Below are 12169 nucleotides of genomic sequence, written 5' to 3' on the forward strand. Positions count from 1 at the left end.
TGAAAGAAACCATGCGGTAATAAATGACATGCTCTGGAAAATTTTGGAAGATAGACCAAACTGCAAGCTAAATTCAGCTTTGGCATGGGCGGTACATGCAAAGAATTCATTGCAGGTGGTTGGGGGCTATAGTCCCTATCAATTAGTGTTTGGTAGAAATCCTAAAATTCCATCCATTTTAGATGACCAGCCTCCAGCTTGGGAAGGGACCACAATTAGCTCTGCATTTGCTGAGAATTTAAATGCATTACATAGCAGTAGAAAAGCTTATTTGGAAGCAGAAGTCTCTGAAAGAATTCACAGAGTTTGAGACATAATGTACGGCCATCAAATACCGTTTTTCAGCAAGGAGACGTAGTATACTATAAGAGAGACAATTTTAATGAATGGAAAGGCCCAGGGATGATCATAGACATAGATGGCAAAACAATTTGCAACAAGGCAATCAAACTGTTAGGCTACATTCACCAAGGATAATGGGTACAGATCACAAATTTAGATAGAGCAGACAGACATGACGAGGAACCAGAGTCATCTGGTATGCACAAGTTACAGAACTATGAGGATCAGTTAACTGATATAGACAAAGCTTCTGTAGAGGAACAGAACACTTCTGATGAATTAGAACAGGCCATTTATCCAAAAGGACAACTGCCAAAAGTTGGTACAAAAGTGACATACTTGCCTGAAGGGTCTAGTCAATGGAAGGGTGCAACTGTTATTAGTAGAGCAGGGAAGGCCACTGGAAAGTATAAACATTGGTTGAATGTACAGCATTCAGGGGAGGGAGTCAAGACAATGGATTGGGAACACAAAATTCAAAAATGGAGGGCACAGAAACGTAGTGCCAGTTCAGATAGTACATCAGATAGTGAACAGGTCCGCAGTAAAAGGTCAAGAACTATTGAAAGGACATCCCACAGCTGAAGGGAAAGATCAAGCAGTAGCAGTACAGAAAGAGATGCCAGGTGGGAGAGGGGACGTAGTTTATCAAGATCTCAGAACATGAGGAAGACTACGAATACTATGAGGAGTAGAAGCGCACATGCACATGTGATTTTGGTGGATTCCAATAAATTAGATGAAAAAGTTATCAAAGTTGCCAAACAGCAATAACTGCGTAGTTGGAGTGAATTTGTGGTATACACTGAAGTACCGGATAGGGGACAAAGAGTTCTATCCCACAGATGGATTTGCACGGAAAAGGGTCTTCCGGATGGAACTTATAAGGCAAAGGCCAGGCTTGTGGCAAGGGGATTTGAAGAAAACTTAGAAGATCAGGATTTAAGGGTAAATTCACCTTCAGCAGGAAACATTATTTTAAAGATCTTCTTGGCTCTATTAGCCACAAAGGCATGGGAATGCAAATCTATAGATATAAAAGCTGCCTTTTTGCAGAGGCATCAGCTCCAGAGAGACACCTTTCTCCATCCTCCTAAAGAGGCAGCTAACACAGAAGGGGTACTCTGGAAGTTGAACAAATGTGTATATGAACAGAGAACATAGAAGATTACAGTGCAGTACAGGACCTTCGTCCCTCGATGTTGCACCGACCTGTGAAACCACTCTAAAGCCCATCTATACTATTCCCTTATCATCCATACGTTTAGCCAATGACCATTTAAATGCCCTTAATGTTGGCGAGTCTACTACTGTTGCAGGCAGGGAATTCCACACCCTTACTACTCTCTGAGTAAAAAACGTACCTCTGACATCTGTCCTATATTTATCTCCCCTCAATTTAAAGCTATGTCCCCTCGTGCTAGCCATCACCATCCGAGGAAAATGGCTCTCACTGTCCACCCTATCTAATCCTCTGATCATCTTGTATGCCTCAATTAAGTCACCTCTTAACCTTCTTCTCTCTAACGAAAACAGCCTTAAGTCCCTCAGCCTTTCCTCATAAGATCTTCCCTCCGTACCAGGCAACATCCTGGTAACTCTCCTCTGCACCCTTTCCAATGTTTCCACATCCTTCCTATAATGCGACGACCAGAACTGCACGCAATACTCCAAATGCGGCCGCACCAGAGTTTTGTACAGCTGCAACATGAACTCATGGCTCCGAAACTCAATCACTCTACCAATAAAAGCTAACACACCGTACGCCTTCTTAACAACCCTCTCAACCTGGGTGGCAATTTTCTGGGATCGATGCACATGGACACCAAGATCTCTCTGCTCATCCACACTCCCAAGGATCTTACCATTAGCCCATTACTCTGTCTTCCTGTTACTCCTTCTAAAATTAATCACCTCACACCTTTCTGCATTAAACTCCATTTGCCACCTCTCAGCTCAGCTCTGCAGATTATCTATGTCCCTCTGTAACCTGAAACATCCTTCTGCACTGTCCACAACTCCACCGACTTTAGTGTCATCTGCAAATTTACTCACCCATCTGTCTACGCCCTCACTGGTCATTTATAAAAATGACAAAACGCAGTGGCCCCAAAACACTTGCGGGACACCACTAGTAACTGAACTCCAGATTGAATATTTCCCATCAACCACCACCCTCTGTCTTCTTACATAAGAACATAAGAACTAGGAGCAGGAGTAGGCCATCTGGCCCCTCGAGCCTGCTCCGCCATTCAATGAGATCATGGTTGATCTTTTGTGGACTCAGCTCAACTTTCCGGCCCGAATACCATAACCCTTAATCCATTTATTCTTCAGCGAGCCAATTTTTGATCCAAACTGCTAAATCACCCTGAATCCCATGCCTCCGTATTTTCTGCACAAACCTACCGTGGGGAACCTTATCAAACGCTTTACTGAAATCCATATACACCACATCAACTGCTTTACCCTCATCCACCTGTTTGGTCACTTTCTCAAAGAACTCAGTAAGGTTTGTGAGGAACGACCTACCCTTCACAAACCTGTGTTGACTATCCCCAATCAAATTATTCCTTTCTAGATGATTATAAATCCTATCTCTTATAAACCTTTCCAAGACTTTGCCCACAACAGAAATAAGGCTCACTGGTCTATAGTTACCAGGGTTGTCTCTACTCCCCTTCTTGAACAAGGGGACAACATTTGCTATCCTCCAGTCTTCTAGCATTATTCCTGTAGACAATTGCGACATAAAGGTCAAAGTCAAAGACTCAGCAATCTCCTCCCTAGCTTCCCAGAGAATCCTAGGATAAATCCCATCTGGCCCAGGGGACTTATCTATTTTCACACTTTCCGAATTGCTAACACCTCCTCCTTATGAACCTCATGCCCTTCTAGTCTAGTAGCCAGTATCTCAGTATTCTCTTTGACAACATTGTATTTTTCCTGCATGAATACTGTCGAAAAATATTCATCTAGCACCTCTCCTATGTCCTCGGACTCCACGCACAACTTCCCGCTACTGTCCTTGACTGGCCCTATTCTTACCCTAGTTATTCTTTTATTCCTGACATACCTATAGAAAGCTTTAGGGTTATCCTTGATCCTACCTGCCAAAGACTTCTCATGTCCCCTCCTGGCTCTTCTAAGCTCTCTCTTTATGTCCTTCCGAGCTAACTTGTAACTCTCGAGCGCCCTAACTGAACCTTCATGTCTCATTTTTACATAAGCCTCCTTCTTCCTCTTGCCAAATGATTCAACTACTTTAGTAAACCACTGTTCCCTTGCTCGGCAACTTCCTCCCTGCCTGACAGGTACATACTTATCAAGGACAGGCAGTAGCTGTTCCTTGAACGAGGTCCACATTTCAATTGTGCCCATCCCCTGCAGATTCCTTCCCCATCCTATGCATCCTACGTCTTGCCTCATCACATCATAATTGCCTTTCCCCCAGCTATAACTCTTGCCCTGTGGTATATACCTATCCCTTTCCATTGCTAAAGTAAACGTAACTGAATTGTGGTCACTATCACCAAAGTGCTCACCTACCTCCAAATCTAGCACCTGTCCTGCTTCATTACCCAGTACCAAATCCAATGTGGCCTCGCCTCTTATTAGCCTATCTACATACTGTGTCAGGAAACCCTCCTGCACAGACTGGACAAAAACTGACCCATCTAAAGTACTCGATCTATAGTGTTTCCAGTCAATATTTGGAAAGTTAAAGTTCCCAATAACAACTACCCTCTTACTTTCGCTCCTATCCAGAATCATCTTTGCAATCCTTTCCTCTACATCTCTGGAACTTTTCGGAGGCCTATTGAAAACCTCCCAACAGGGTGTCCTCTCCTTTCCTGTTTCTAACCTCGGCCCATACTACCTCAGTGGACGAGTCCTCATCAAAAGACCTTTCTGCCACCGTAATACTGTCCTTGACTAACAATGCCACCCTCCCCCTCTTTTATCACCTTCCCTGAGCTTATTGAAATATCTAAACCCCGGAACTTGCAACAACCATTCCTGTCCCTGCTCTAGCCATGGCTCCGAAATGGCCACAACATCGAAGTCCCAGGTACCAACCCATGCTGCAAGTTCACCCACCTTATTCCGGATTCTCCTGGCATTGAAGTAGACACACTTTAAACCACCTACCTGCCTGCCGGTACACTCCTGCAACCTTGAAACCTTACTCATGACCTCACTACTCTCAACCTCCTGTATACCGGAGCTACAATTCAGGTTCCCAACTCCCTGCTGAACTAATTTAAACCCTCCCGAAGAGCATTAGCAAATTTCCCCCCCCCCCAGGATATTGGTACCCCTCTGGTCCAGGTGTTGACCATCCCGTTTGTAGAGGTCCCACCGACATCAGAATGAGTCCCAATTATCCAGGTATCTGAAACCCTCTCTCCTGCACCATCCCTGTAGTCACGTGTTCAACTGCTCTCTCTCCCTATTCCTCATCTCGCTAGCACATGGCACGGGTAACAACCCAGAGATAATAACTCTGTTTGTTCTAACTCTAAGTTTAGGGAACTATGGTGCCTATGTGGACTATGACTTGGGGCTTCTCCTCCTCCCCCTTAATGATCCCGAAAGCATCATCTGAGACATCACGGACCCTGGCACCTGGGAGGTAACACGCCAACTGCGAGTCTCTCTCGTTCCCACAGAATCTATCTATCCCCCTAACTATGGAGTGTCCAATGACTAATGCTCTATTCCTCTCCCCCCTTCCCTTCTGAGCAACAGGGTCAGACTCTGTGCCAGAGACCTGTACCCCATGTCTTACCCCTGGTAAGCCGTCCCCCCCACCAGTATCCAAAACGGTATACATGTTACTAAGGGGAACAACCACAGGGGATCCCTGTACTGACTGCTTCCTCCCAGCCCCTCTCCCCGTCACCCATCTATCTTTGTTCTTCGGAGTCAGTACATCCCTGAAGCTTCTATCTATGACCACCTCTGCCTCCCGAATGATCCGAAGTTCATTCAACTCCAGTTCCCTAACACGGTTTCTGAGGAGCTGGAGATGGGTACACATCCCACAGGTAAAATCAGCAGGGACACTGACGACGTCCCTCACCTCAAACATTCTGCAGGAGGAACATTGCACTGCCTTCCCTGTCATCCCCTCTAGATAAAACAAGAAAAAGAAAGGAATTGCTTACCTGATATTCACTCATCCTTTAGGTTAGAGGATGTGGAAGGGTGGGGACACTACAAGTGCAGTGTCTCGGGTTTAGCAACCGCCCAATTTATATACAGGTACTACACACCTTCCTAAAAATCTCCACGGCCGACTTCCAGTTTCCTGCTGCTCTGAAACACATTAAAACAACTCCAAAACAAAAAGTTAGTTAAAAAACAAAGGCCGTTTCTCCTGTAAGGTAAGTTTTTAAAGCGGGAAACTTACCTTCCCGACAGCCCCCTGGTTACTGCTCTCGCTGCTACCGCTGAAAAACTGGGTTAAATGATGCGTCTGGAGTCTGTTATTTTTTGGTAAGTTCAGTTTTGTTAAAGTTAGGCTGTTGCCAGTTGAAAGCAGATCCGGCAATGTTCTACTGGCACTGTAAAAGAAATCTTTCTAGCATCTTTATGATGCATGCCGATGATTTTTTGTGGGGTGGGACTAGTGATTTTGAAGCTATTGTCATCTCTGGTTTGAGGAAAGAATTCAGGGTTGGAAGTCAGGCTTCCGGTGCATTTAAATATATTGGACTGGAAATAGGACAGACTAAGTTAGGGACAACTTTACGTCAGCAATCTTATTTGGAAAACATCAGCCCAATAGAAATTAGTCGTGGCCGGGTTTCACAAAAAGACACAATGGTTCCAAAGATGGAAAAAGTGCAACTGCGAAGTTTAATTGGGCAACTGAATTGGTTAGGTAGACAGAATAGACTGAATGTGAGTTTTGATGTTTTAGAGTTGAGTACAAAAATGAATGATCCCAAAGTGGAAGACATAATAAGAGAAAATAAAGCATTGGTCAAACTAAAAATGCAGGAGTGTGTTTTGAGGTTCGCAGTTTTAGGTGACAGGCACTTGAAACTCATCGTTTATAGTGATGCATCCTATGCAAATTTATGTTATGGGGTTTCAAGCACAGGATTTTTTATAATTTTCCCTTGGGGAAAAGTGGTAAATATTGCCCTCTTGTGTGGGAAACAAAGAAAATAAAGAAAGTGGTCAAAAGCACTTTGGCTGCTGAGACGTTAAGCCTTGTTGAGGCGGTGGTGGATATGGCCTTTTATATATCTCAGATATTGACAGAAATTTTGGGATTAGGGGATTTGAGTATTATATCTATTGAATGTCACATTGACAATAAATCCCTGTGGGCAAATGTGCACTCTACAAAATATGTCAATGAAAAAAGGTTAAGAATAGACATTGCAAGTTTGAAGCAGATGTTGGACAGAGGGGAAATTGCAAAAATTAAATGGGTCGCTAGAAGCTATCAATTGTCAGAGTGTTTTACAAAAGGAGGGGCTAGTTCACAGAAACTTTTGAATATTGTGAATGAAGGGCGCCAGTTTCTGTGAGAGTTTTTATTTCAAAAAGAAAAGAAAAAGGGGGAATTTGCATGTGTGTTTTTAAGTTTCTTTTAATTTTGTTTTCACCTAATTATTTTTTTTCCAAGGAAGAGGAGACTGTTAAGTAATGGGTTAAGAGACATTCAAATTAGTTGTCCAATTTATGTTAAGTATCCAATAATTGAATACTTTTTGTCAGTATTCACTCAGGAAAAAGATAATATTGTGGAGGAGAATGCTGAGACCCAGGCTATTAGAATAGATGGCATTGAGGTGCGTAGGGAAGAAGTGTTGGCAATTCTGGACAAGGTGAAAATAGATAAGTCCCCGGGGCCTGATGGGATTTATCCTAGGATTCTCTGGGAAGCCAGGGAAGAGATTGCTGAGCCTTTGGCTTTGATTTTTAGGTCATCATTGGCTACAGGAATAGTGCCAGAGGACTGGAGGATAGCAAATGTGGTCCCTTTGTTCAAGAAGGGGAGTAGAGATAACCCCGGTAACTATAGGCCAGTGAGCCTAACGTCTGTGGTGGGTAAAGTCTTGGAGAGGATTATAAAAGATACGATTTATAATCATCTAGATAGGAATAATATGATTAGGGATAGTCAGCATGGTTTTGTGAAGGGTAGGTCATGCCTCACAAACCTTATTGAGTTCTTTGAGAAGGTGACTGAACAGGTGGACGAGGGTAAAGCAGTTGATGTGGTGTATATGGATTTCAGTAAAGCGTTTGATAAGGTTCCCCACGGTCGGCTATTGCAGAAAATACGGAGGCTGGGGATTGAGGGTGATTTAGAGATGTGGATCAGAAATTGGCTAGTTGAAAGAAGACAGAGAGTGGTGGTTGATGGGAAATGTTCAGAATGGAGTTCAGTTACGAGTGGCGTACCACAAGGATCTGTTCTGGGGCCGTTGCTGTTTGTCATTTTATAAATGACCTAGAGGAGGGCGCAGAAGGATGGGTAAGTAAATTTGCAGACGACACTAAAGTCGGTGGAGTTGTAGACAGTGCGGAAGGATGTTGCAGGTTACAGAGGGACATAGATAAGCTGCAAAGCTGGGCTGAGAGGTGGCAAATGGAGTTTAATGTGGAGAAGTGTGAGGTGATTCACTTTGGAAAGAATACAGGAATGCGGAATATTTGGCTAATGGTAAATTCTTGGTAGTGTGGATGAGCAGAGGGATCTCGGTGTCCATGTACATAGATCCCTGAAAGTTGCCACCCAGGTTGATAGGGTTGTGAAGAAGGCCTATGGTGTCATGGCCTTTATTGGTAGAGGGATTGAGTTCCGGAGCCATGAGGTCATGTTGCAGTTGTACAAAACTCTAGTACGGCCGCATTTGGAGTATTGCGTACAGTTCTGGTCGCCTCATTATAGGAAGGACGTGGATGCTTTGGAACGGGTACAGAGGAGATTTACCAGGATGTTGCCTGGTATGGAGGGAAAATCTTATGAGGAAAGGCTGATGGACTTGAGGTTGTTTTCGTTAGAGAGAAGAAGGTTAAGAGGTGACCTAATAGAGGCATACAAAATGATCAGAGGGTTAGATAGGGTGGACAGCGAGAGCCTTCTCCCGCGGATGGAGATGGCTAGCACGAGGGGACATAGCCTTAAACTGAGGGGTAATAGATATAGGACAGAGGTCAGAGGTGGGTTTTTACGCAAAGAGTGGTGAGGCCGTGGAATGCCCTACCTGCAACAGTAGTGAACTCGCCAACATTGAGGGCATTTAAAAGTTTATTGGATAAGCATATGGATGATAAGGGCATAGTGTAGGTTAGATGGCCTTTCGTTTTTTTTCCATGTCGGTGCAACATTGAGGGCCGAAGGGCCTGTACTGCGCTGTATCGTTCTATGTTCTATGACACTGATATGTAAAGCGGCTTCAGCTGGCTTTTGTGTCAGGTGATGTGAAGATAGAGTTTTGTGCAGAGTCTGTTAAAGTGAAATAAAGGTGTTTGTGAAAAGGAGCAGTACCTTTGACTCTTTATACAACAGCAGCTAAACGTCTAACAAAGAGGTGCCAATTTGCGACTGTAAGAAGTCTCACAACACCAAGTTAAAGTCCAACAGTTGTATTTTAAATTACAAACTTTCAGGGCACTGCTCCTCCATCAGGTGAAGTCCGCTTCACCTGATGAAGGAGCAGCGCTCCAAAAGCTTGAGATTTCAAACAAACTTGTTGGACTTTAACCTTGTGTTGTGAGACTTCTTACTGTGCCCACTCCAGTCCAGTGCTGGCATCTCCACATCATGGTTACCATTAATTTAAGACTGAGTTGAGGAGGAATTTCTCCTCTCAGAGGGTTATGAGTCTTTATAACTCATTGCCATAGATAGCTATGGGGGTAGAGTCCTTGTGTATGTTTATGGCTGTGATAGATAGATTTTCATCAGTAAGAGAATCAAGACTTATTGGGAAAGGGCAGGAAAGTGTATTTGAGGAATGTCAGATCAGCCATAATCCTATTGAATGGTGAATGAGACTCGAAGTCTGACCATTTTACTCCTTTTACTGGCGCTTATCTTTTTATGACAAACTGTGCTGTTGATAAAGGGGAACTGGTAAATGTACTGTGCTTAATTTCTGGAAGGCATTTGATAAGGGCAGCACAGTAGCACAGTGGTTAACACTGTTGCATCACAGCGCCATGGACCCGGGTTCAATTCCTGGCTCGGGTCACTGTCTGTGCAGAGTCTGTATGTTCTCCCCATGTCTGCGTTTTCTCCGGGTGCTCCGGTTTCCTCCCACAAGTCCCGAAAGACATGCTTGTTAGGTGAATTGGACATTCTGAATTCTCCCACAGTGTACCCGAACAGGCACCAGAGCGTAGCAACTAGAGGATTTTCACAGTAACGTCATTGCAGTGTTAATGTAAGCGTACTTGTGACAATAATAAAGATTATTGATTATTAAAAGTGCCACTTCAAAGGTTATTGCAGAAAATAAAAGCTCAAGATATAGGGGGCAACATATTAGCATGGATAGAAGATTGGCTGTCTAACAGGAAGCAGAGAGTAGGCATAAATGGGCCTTTTTCAGGTTAGCAAGATGCACCAAGTGGTGTACCACAGGGATCAGAGCAAGGACCTTAACTGTTTACAATCAATATCAATGACTTGACGAAAGGATTGAAGGGATGGTTGCCAAATTTGCTGATGACACAAAGATAGGTCGAAAAGTAAGTTGTGAAGAGGACATAAAGAGGCTATGAAAAGTTATAAGATGAAGTGAGTGGGAAAAGATCTGGAAAATGGTGTATAATGTGTGCAAATGTGAAATTGTCCATTTTGGCAGGAAAAATAAAAAAGAAGCTTATTATCTAAATGGTGAGAGATTATAGAATGCTGAGGTACAGAAAGACCTGGGTGTCCGAGTGCATGGATTGTAAAAGGTGAGTATGTTGAGGGCAGATCGAGCAAGTGATTAGTAAAGCTAACAGAATGTTATCATTTATTGTGATGGGAATTGGATATAAAAGCAAAGGTTATGCTTCAGTTGTGAAGGCACTAGTGAGACCACATTTGGAGGACTGTGTACAGTATGGGTAACCTTATTTAAAGAAGGATGTAGATGTATTGGAAACAGTTCAGAGAATGGTTAGACGAGTTATGCTTCTAGCACTGGAATTTAGAAGAGTAAGAGGCAAATTGATTGACACATACACAATCATGAGGGGTCTTGATAGGCTAGATGTGGATGTGGGAGAATCTAAAACGAAGGGGGCGATTCTCCGCAAATATTTCTCAGTGTGGTAGTGAACGGGAACTGCCATTGGCTTCCCGGCGCTCGACCAGGCAGACCAGCAGCACAATTCAACATTAATTGTGGAAGTCCCACAGGCTTCACGCCGCAAATGAAGATCGCCAGTCGATTCGCCAGGACCGCGATCGCCAGCAACCCTGTGAATAAGGTCGAGCAGCACTTAAACAACACTTGCACAGCCACCCCACTCAGCTCACAGCCGTGGAGCCGTGACAACCTGCCCCAAGATTTGGAGACGTGGACTTACAGATATGATGGAGGCCAGGAGGGATGCTCTGTTCACCCATGGGTCCCAGAGGGCAAGCCACAGGGCAGCCAGGGCCTCCTGATGATGTGACAGTGGCCTTCAGCTCAGCAATCGTGACCAGGAGGACTGGCCTCCAGTGCCACAAGAAGGTCAATGGCCTTCATCAGGCAACCCAGATGAGTTGCCACCCACCCCCTCCGAAACCTCCCACAACCCAACTCAACCAGCCCCCAAACCATCTACTTGCCCCAAACCCCCTCACTTTCATCCCTCCTCCCTTCACCCCTCCTCCCTTCACCCCCTCCATCCATCACCTCTTCTCCCCCCTCCAACCCCCTCCCTTCACCCCTACCTTTGCATCACCACAACCGTCCCTTCACAGCAGCCCCCTCCCCCACACCAATGTGAGCTGCACGTGTGGCTGACAATGCCCTCTGTATTACATAGAACATAGAACAGTACAGAACAGGCCCTTCGGCCCTCGATGTTGTGCCGAGCAATGATCACCCTACTCAAGCCCACGTATCCACCCTATACCAGTAACCCAACAACCCCCATTAACCTTATTTTTAGGACACTAAGGGCAATTTAGCCTGGCCAATCCATCTAACCCGCACATCTTTGGACTGTGGAGGAAACCGGAGCACCCAGAGGAAACCCACGCACACAGGGGGAGGACATGCAGACTCCGCACAGACAGTGACCCAGCCGGGAATCGAACCTGGGACCCTGGAGCTGTGAAGCATTTATGCTAATCACCATGCTACCGTGCTGCTATTTTTGCAGGAAAAGCTCTCCCACGTTCACCAGGTGAGGGCCCAGACTGGTAGAAGGTGCCAGGCATAGGAATCCTCATGTCCTTTGTGGAACAGACCCTGGAGGTTATGGGGTGGCCGAGCACAGATCGGTCACCAATTTGGAGGTGGGCGCACATTGCAGAGGCTAGTATCCACCAGGACCCACCCGAATGGGCTGTCACACATGAGTTACTGCCATATTGAATGGCCCACCCTCCCACTGACCACGTGTTCATACCTCATCATGGATGACCAGCTCATCCAGGGTGGCCCCTCTCCCCTGCCTCCCATAAGACCACCTCGGAGGTGAGTTCAGAGGATGCAGCAGTCTATGCACCACAGCTATCATTCCCATCCTCCACCCACGCAGAGTCAGGCACCTCGGAGGGAAACGTTAATGGACAGTGTTCTGAGGCACAATCTGGTGAGCACCACGCAGTTGCTGATGCATACCTGTTGGAGGCAGTAAAGCCCAG

This window comes from Scyliorhinus canicula, chromosome 11, assembly GCF_902713615.1.
Source record: "Scyliorhinus canicula chromosome 11, sScyCan1.1, whole genome shotgun sequence".
NCBI lineage: Eukaryota > Metazoa > Chordata > Chondrichthyes > Carcharhiniformes > Scyliorhinidae > Scyliorhinus > Scyliorhinus canicula.